General features: G+C 60.3%; 1 protein-coding gene across 1 annotated transcript in view; it reads right to left on the bottom strand.

The window, feature by feature from the left end:
- Positions 1–8,000, bottom strand: part of ANKS1A (ankyrin repeat and sterile alpha motif domain containing 1A) — a gene marked incomplete at its 5' end in the record, with an annotated part of 101,616 nt that overhangs the window by 14,798 nt on the left and 78,818 nt on the right. The gene's annotated exons all lie outside the window — the stretch shown is intronic.

The raw sequence follows: 8,000 nt of genomic DNA, 5'->3' as shown, positions 1-8,000 counted from the left end.
AGCCAAACAGCCCTCAAGGGGTCCCAGATTAAAGAGGGTGTGGGCTCGGCTGAGGGACCCCCCACCAAGTGCATGAATTTCATGCACCCAGCCTCTAGTATAGGATATAAAAGCCTAAGAGACCATTACGACCAAACGACCGGAATGATCGGTAGCTATGATGCGCACTGACCACCAGGGGACAGACGCTCAATGCAGGAGCTGACCCCTGGTGGTCAGTGCGCTCCCACAACCAACCTGTCACAGCCAGCCAACCTCCTGTGGTCCCTCCCCCAGTGGCATCACAACGGAGAGGGAAGGAGGATGGGGGGAGGTGGGGAACTGTATGGTGGCAGGGCTCCGGCGTCAGCATCCAGCATCTGTTCCTTCTGCACCTGGCCCGGCAACTGTCACCTCCCCTCCCAACCCCGCTGGGGCCTTTGGGCTCCAGGCTGGGACAGGGAACCGGGGGTGGGTGGCAGCAGATGCAGCCCCTTTCCCAGGAGGGCCGAGGGCTGGCTCCTTCCTTGGGGCCTGCAGCCAACCTCCCACACTCCGTCCCTCCTCCTGGCCAACAGGCCCCAATTGGACCACCCCTGATCGCCGGCCAGGCCTAGGGACCCTATCAGTGCATGAATTTCATGCACCGGGCCTCTAGTCTATAATAATAGAAGCGTAATATGCTAATTAGACCAGACGTCCTTTTGGATGACCTTCTGGACAAAGCCGGGGCTGCGAGAGCCGGGGCTGCGAGGGCCGAGCCCCTTGCATGGATTTCGTGCATCGGGCCTCTAGTTAGCAAATAAACAGCTCAGTCCTTGAGAGACCAGGTGGCTCCTTCCCCGGCCAAGGCGGGACCCCCTCTCAGGACCACTCCCCCACCCCCACAGCCGCAGAGCCTGTGTGCTGAGGCAGTAACAGAGCTTCCTGGAGCCTGGCTGGCTCAATGGGACATTTACGCTGTCTCTGACTTCAAGAACGTGGTGGATTTGCCCTGGCCGGGTAGCTCAGTTGGTTAGAGTGTCATCCTGATACGCCAAGGTTGCAGGTTCCATCTCGTCAGGTCTCTCTCCCCTCCCCCGCTTACTCTCTCTTTAAAAAGCAGTAATTTTTTTAAAATGTGGATTTCCACTGGGCCCTGTCTTTATCTCTTCCCCACATTAAAACAAATTTTTTTCTGAGTAGAAAAATTTGAAAAGAGGTCAAGCACAAAGAGAAATGTAAAATCCACCGACTCCACCACCTCAGGGCGGGAAAGCAGGGTTACCCTTAGGGTGTATTTTTCTAAGTGGATTTATATTTTTTTAAAAGTAAGACTGGGGTCACTTCTACTATTTTGGTGTATTTTTCTAAGGTTTTATTGTTTTAAATTTTTAGCAAAATTGGGGTTGTAGTATATAGTTTTTTAACCTGCTTTTGTCACATACCAATGCATGTACACACTTCCCCTTCATTTAACTGCCCTGTATGATTTCTCTGGGGGAGGGGGCGCTGGAGTAGCCGTGATGAACGTACTCTCTCCAGTATCTGGGCTCCCAGACTTCAGCCGCCACTGGTCATCTGGCTCCTCCATCGCAGGCATCCCCAGGCCGTACTACTGGCCACAGGGACACAGAACAGGACCCTAGTCTAAGCCAGCATCGCCTTCCCAGGGTGGAACTGAACCAATCACACATGCACCCTGCGGGGTAGGCCAGGCGGGAGGGTTGAGTACACCTGTCTCCCAGCGCAGACCATGGCCCCCAACCTGGGGAGCCCGGGTGTGAGGAAAGGCCCAGGGAGAGGGGCTGTGGCCCAGCAATCTTGGTGACGGAAAGCAGAAGCCATGCTCCCTGAAGCACGCGCGCAGCCAGGGGCAGCTACTACACAGGCAGCTGCGATGACAAGGAATAAGGAACTATTTACATCAGAACTGGTTCAAAGCCCGACTTTGCTGTTCAAGGTTGGTACAAGCCAGAATCTGGTGGACAGACATACACCCAACTGCCGGGCAGGGCTGACCAAGGACTCCCGTGGTGCCGTGGACGGAGCTGCTGGCAGGACGGGTGCCCTGGGCTCTGCGTTCACTGTTCACCACTGCCTGGCAGCCGACCTGTGCCTGCCCTGGCTGACACCGTCCTCCTGCTCACCACCCTCACACCTTGACCCACAGCCCCTACTCTCTCACACGGACAGAGAGAACTTGATGGTGACTGAGAGCAGCTAATTCCAGGGTCACAGGTTCACAGTTCCTGCAGCCGTGGGCCCGCCCTCCTGTCCCTTCATGAGGGTGCTCAGGTGCTAGGGACCCTTCCAGTTTCAGGAAGCAGCACCCTACGACCCTGGTCCTCCCGAGCAGGTCCCTGTGCCCCATTCTCTGCACCAGGCACAGCATCCGCCCATCCATCTGCTGCCCATCGCCCACACGTTTGCCTTTCTGAGGCCTTATTTGAGGTCCAGGTGCCATATTCACCCAAATCAACAGTGTAGATCAGCTAGGCCCAAGTCAGTCTGGGGTCAAAGGGCTTGATCCCAAGACCACCCAAAGCACTTGACCCGCTGGATCCGAGGACGCCGACTGCTTCCTGCAGGGGAAGGCTGCTGCCGGCCTCCGTGCAGGGAAAACGCACCTACCGCCTCCCGTTCTGTCACGGTCACCACGGTAACAACGGGCCCCTAGACCTCATGCCCCATGAAGTGAGCAGCCAAATGAGGTCCCAGGGGACAGGGAGGAGCAGGGAGCCGAGCCCCCGGCCCCAAATCAGAGGGGACCTGGGAAAGCCTGTCTCCTCATTCCCAGGCCAGCGCTCTCTGCCAGGAGGGGGACCGTGAGCTTTCTGTCCTGCTGCCCTGTCCGGTTTACTTAACGGCGGCCTCAGCAGGCTGCCTCGGCCCGAGCTGCACCCGAGTGGCAGTGACCGAAGCAGGAATAGGATGCTGGGGACCAGCAGTACTTGTCAGAAGTAGTCACCATGCTCTGTTAACCAGGATTGTTTCCTGGGAGCACACCTGGAAATGCAGCCCATCTCCCTCAGCAGGGAGCTGCCTGTTATCGCGGAAAGATTAACATCCTCTTGCAGAAACCAGAGCCTCCAGCCCTAAAGATCCCAGCCCTTTGCATGTCACTAAGTCCTTTGAAGACACCGCCTTTGCTTGCCCGAAGGCCTTTGCAAATCTCTAGACCTGTGAATCCCATTTGGCAGACCCTTTGCCTGCTTCCCAGGACATCTTTGCCCCCCTTCCCAATATAAGCAGCTGGCTCATGGGGGCCGCAGAGCAGATTTTGTGGGTGACCTGCTGCTCTCCCATGCTGCCGGCAGTACTGGAATAAACGCTCATATATGAGTCCACCTATTTCTGCTTAAATGGCTCACGTAGTGACAGGCTGTGTGGACCCTTGATTGTCTGGATACAGAACAGGTTACCGGAGGCAGGAGCTCCTGCGCCAGGGTGTGCGGTGGGGGCAGCTGCCGGTCTAGAGGGGCAGGGCGGCCCCGAGCCAGCGCCAGGAGCTCACAGGGGACTGGCTCCTATGCTCCGGCTCCCGCCCTCTGCAGAAGGCGCCCAGCACACTGTGGTGGGTGGGGTGGTCTGCCTGACCCAGGCAGCACCTGCAAGCGATGGTGTTAACCCACCCCTGGCTCCGATGCCAGGCTCCAACTCCGGGCAACCCACTGAGCACGAGGCCGACACAGTCCCTCCTGGGAAAGGGGGGTATGGGGCCTGGAGAGGGGGCAAGGGCGCCTCTGGGCCAAGAGACCCGGCTTCCAGTCACAGTCAGCTGCCGGCTTGAGGGACAACCTTGGGGAAATTACTTAATTCCTGGGTCCTGAATGGGACCCCAGGAGTCCACAGATGGGCTGCAGGGCTGCCCTTGGACCCTGGGCCCTGACTGACACTTGGTGTGTCAGCAGGTCTGTACCTTAGGGAGACACACGGCCCTGCCCTGCCCTCTGGGTTCTCAAGTGAAGTGGCCACAGTCAGAGATGCCAAGACAGGACCTTTGTTGCGGCTCAGCCGAGAGGCCAGAGATGGGAAGCTGCGTTCCAGGACCTGTTGCATCGATCCCACCTTCAAGTGCAGTTAGTTAGTTAACAGACGTGAGACTGGCGCTCAGATGCCCCTCCCTGTGGGGGCTGGAGGCTGGGGTGGTGCCAGGGGGACACAGTCGCCGCTGCCATGGTCCCTGCCCCTGCCATCACCCTGAGTAACCCTGGGCCGGCGGAGAGAGGGCGGCGGAGGGGAGAAACATGCTAGAAGGGGCCCGTGGGGCGCACGACGGTGTCTCAGACCAAAGGGCCCAGCAGAGACGGGGCAGCAGCTGCTGTGCACCAGCCCCGGGACACCCACCGAGGCGTTAGGTTCCTAAGTGACCACAGAGCCGAGTTGGTCCCAGAGGCTGGACCCACGCGGCCCGCAGTGCCTCTCAAAGCCCAGCTCCCTGAGCTCCTGGCACTCCAGGGCCGCAGGGAGAGCCGCCCTCTGGGGCCCTGCACAGGCACAGACCACCAGGGAGCATCACCTGGGGCAGGCGCTGCGGAAGGAAGGGGCAGGGCCAGGGGAATGCAGTGCGGGCAGCACCTCCCCCTGAAGCCTGGGAGGGCAGAGGGCGAGGAGGTGCCACCTGCTGGCAGTGCCTGCCTCTGGGCCTCAGCGCCCACCTGCGACTCCACCACAGTCCCCGGTACGCCTCCCCCTGCGCCCGGCACTTGCAGGCCTGGCCGGCGCTCAGCACTGGCCAGGCTGCTGCTGTACTGCTTTACGTGCCTGCGCTGCCAGCTGCACTGTCATCTTAGGGCACCTACGTTCCTCGCTCTTCCAGTTTCAGACCCCGAAGAAGAAGCCGGGGTTCCCGACACAACCACTGCACACGGATCGCGGTGCGTATGGATACTCGTGTCTCGGACTCTTCCTCAGCCCTCCAAGGTGGACGCTTCCCACAGACACTTCAAAAACACGTTTTCAATGTCCACATAACACCCAGGACTAGGGACACTGTCCTTCACTCAGTCAACACCTCCACGAAGTCCCAGGGACGGAGACCCGCGTGCTCGGAGCTGCAGACTTGCCACCACCAATGGCCTCCTCCCTGTTCCTAGGAAAGCCCATGTCCTGTGGGCAAGACCTGTGGTGAGTCAGAGGGGTGCCAGCCCCGGCTCAGCCTGGCGCCCCTGAAAGCCACGGCCCTGACCCCGTCCCGCCCCGCCCCGCCCATCAAAGGCCCCGTCTGCCTGCAGGCGAGAGTGTGGACGCAGGTCCAGCTGCAGTGCTCGCTGGTCTAGCCCGTCCCTCACCTCAGAGGAGGAGCAGCCAAGAGGAGGAGGGTGTGGGGATGAGCAGGGACAGATCTTCACCTTCCCAAAGCCACACCTGCGACCAGGGGACAGCAGCCGCGAGGAGACACATTTTCACTCAATATGGAGCATGCTCTCAGCCAGCCTCGCGATGGAAAACACCAACGGGAGACACTCTGTCCGGGGTCAGTCCCGTCCCCGGAACATCATGGCAAGTACGCGAGCGATGATTAGACCACATGTGGAGTCCCTGCCACCTGAGAGATGCCCTGTATTCCTCCCACAACAAGCGTGTAGGAGCCTGTCAGGGGAAACCCCACAGCAGTGCCTCGTCTATGATACACCATTTCCAGATGTTCTCACTACATCTGGAGCCCGGCTTCCCGGGAGCCCCGTGTGCATTTGTAGGAGGGTCTCCAGGGCATTTCAGAACCAAGGGAGACAGGGCAGCACTGGAAACCACACGGGGACGCGGCACTGCCAGTGCGACAGACGTTACACCATATGCACTGTTTCTAAACAAACAGGGCCCTGTGCCTGTGTTTTGGTCCTCGTTTTTCTGGTTGCTAAAACTTAATTAGCCTCACACCCATCTGGCAATTTACATGCAATTACCCAGGATGCTTTGCAAGGCCAGCCAGGCCATTCTGGTGCCTGCAGTAACGCGCTGGTTCGTAGTCCAGCGCTGGTTTGGGCGGAGGTCCGAGAGCAGCGAGAGGAGCAGCCTGTGCCGGGGCCACAGGAGGGCCTGACAGGGCCTGGAAAAGGGGGTGCTGGCCCTCGCTGAGGGCCCTTCCCCCGTGGGAAAAGACGCCTTCTGACAGGCCCTGAGCGGACCTCTGGCCCAGGGCCAGGCCCCCCGGATGCCCGCCCTGCTCCTTGCTGGTCGGGCACAGGGAAGGCAGGGAAGTGGTTTTAATGATGTCCTGACAGTTGAGGGTTGGGAACCTTACCCTTTCCAAAATTAGCAGGAGGAGCGAGACGTCAAGGCTCAGCCTCTAAAACACTGAAGCACAGGGAGGGACATGTGATGTCCCGGCCCCCCTCCCTCGCCCGTCTGCGGAAAGGGTGCGCCAGAGGGAAGGCCCCTCTCCACTCGGTGCCAGGGGCACCCACCCCCTCACGGCCGAACCCTGCCTCCATTTTGGTCTGGCGACCTTCCCCAAGGGACGCTGGCGTGTCAGGGGTTAGGTTACAAGAACCATAAATATACTCAGTTTAACTTTTAAAAAAAATTGTCACCCCAGCCGGTTTGGCTCAGTGGATAGATCATCAGCCTGCAGCCTGAAGGGTCCCAGGTTCAATTCTGGTCCAGCGCACATGCCCGGGTTTCGGGCTCGATCCCCAATGTGGGGCGTGCAGGAGGCAGCTGATCAATGATTCTCTCTCATTATTGATGTTTCTCTCTCTCTCCCACTCCCTTCCTCTGTGAAATCAGTAAAAATATATTTTTTAAAAACTGTCATTTTAAAGCCTAATATTTTTAAAGCTGAAGACTAGCAGTCTGGCCCTAGGCTGGCTTTGGAAGGTGGCTTGGTGCCGACGTCAGCCTGCCCTGGAGGCGAACCGCCCAGGTCAGGGGAGCTGCCCGGGCCAGGCCCCTCCTGGGAGCCCCAGGCCAGCGCCCTGAGCAGAGCAGGCAGGCAGCTCGGGGCTGACCCTGACCAGTCCCTCGGCCAGGGCAGCGCAGGGAGGTGGATGCCAGTGGGTCTGCTTCCGAGAGAAAAGGCCGCCCGATGCCACGTCAGGACTGCGTTCCCGGGACTGTGCAAGCAGGTGGCAGGCCTGCCGGGGGCAGGGAGGCTGGCCAAGTTCCCCTCAAACCAAGCTCCTGAGGTAACACATGCAAGACGGCGACGGAAAGCACCCGAGTGGTTACACCCACTCCCCACATCCATGTGTCAGAGGCGCGTGTGGCTCGTGTCAGAGCCAGACCCTCGGGCCCAGACTGCCCGGTGCAGGCCCCTCCGCTGCCGGTTCCTGGCGCTGTGACCACCAGAGGCCCCTCCTGCGCTGGGGCTGGGAAACGGAGGTGCTGCCACGAGAGCTCACCCAGGGCTGCTGGGAAGCCCAGTGAGCCGACGCACGCCCCTGCCAGGGCGCCCAGCACACAGCAGGCCGGCGAGAGGCGCCATGCCGCCCCGAGGCCGGTCCCTGCGCCCAGCAGTGTCCCCGGGGAGGTCTCGCTCCGTCCGAGGGAGCCTCCTCACGGGAGCCTGAGGAAGGACACCAGGTTTTCCGTTCTGTTTCAACCTCGTGTTTGTAAGAAGAGCATGAAGTCACACCCCAGAGAAGCAGCCGGCCCCCCAAACCCCAGCTCGGCCTGTCGGGGCCACGGCGAGGCCCTGGGCACCGGGCACCTGGGGCCATGCAGCTACCCGGACAGCGACTTGCTCAGTGACTACTTGCTGGACTGCAAAGTTCTGGCGAACAAAGGAAACTTCTAGTATCCGGCAAAGACGGGGGAGTCAGCACAGGGACCTGGCCGTCCCGTCCACCAAAACTCCTGTCTGACTGCAACGGGACGGCCGAGGCCTCGCCACACCACCCCTGGCCCCAAGTCCGAGAGGGACGGGCGGGGACGGAGGGCCGCGGTCAGGGACCTCCTCCTGGGGACGCAGGCTTGCACAGAGCTCTCCCTCCAGGAGTTTCGGGAGCAGAGGAGAGGGACAGTCGAGAAAGGGCACATGACACGGCGGCTGAGACCGTGGCTCAGCTCTGCCCTGGTCGCGGCTCCGCGTGGTTCCA

The sequence above is a fragment of the Myotis davidii genome, unplaced genomic scaffold, assembly GCF_000327345.1.
Source record: "Myotis davidii unplaced genomic scaffold, ASM32734v1 scaffold1036, whole genome shotgun sequence".
Lineage (NCBI taxonomy): Eukaryota > Metazoa > Chordata > Mammalia > Chiroptera > Vespertilionidae > Myotis > Myotis davidii.
The sequence above is the reverse complement of the archived record's forward strand: the minus strand, read 5'-3'. Positions and strand labels throughout refer to the sequence as shown.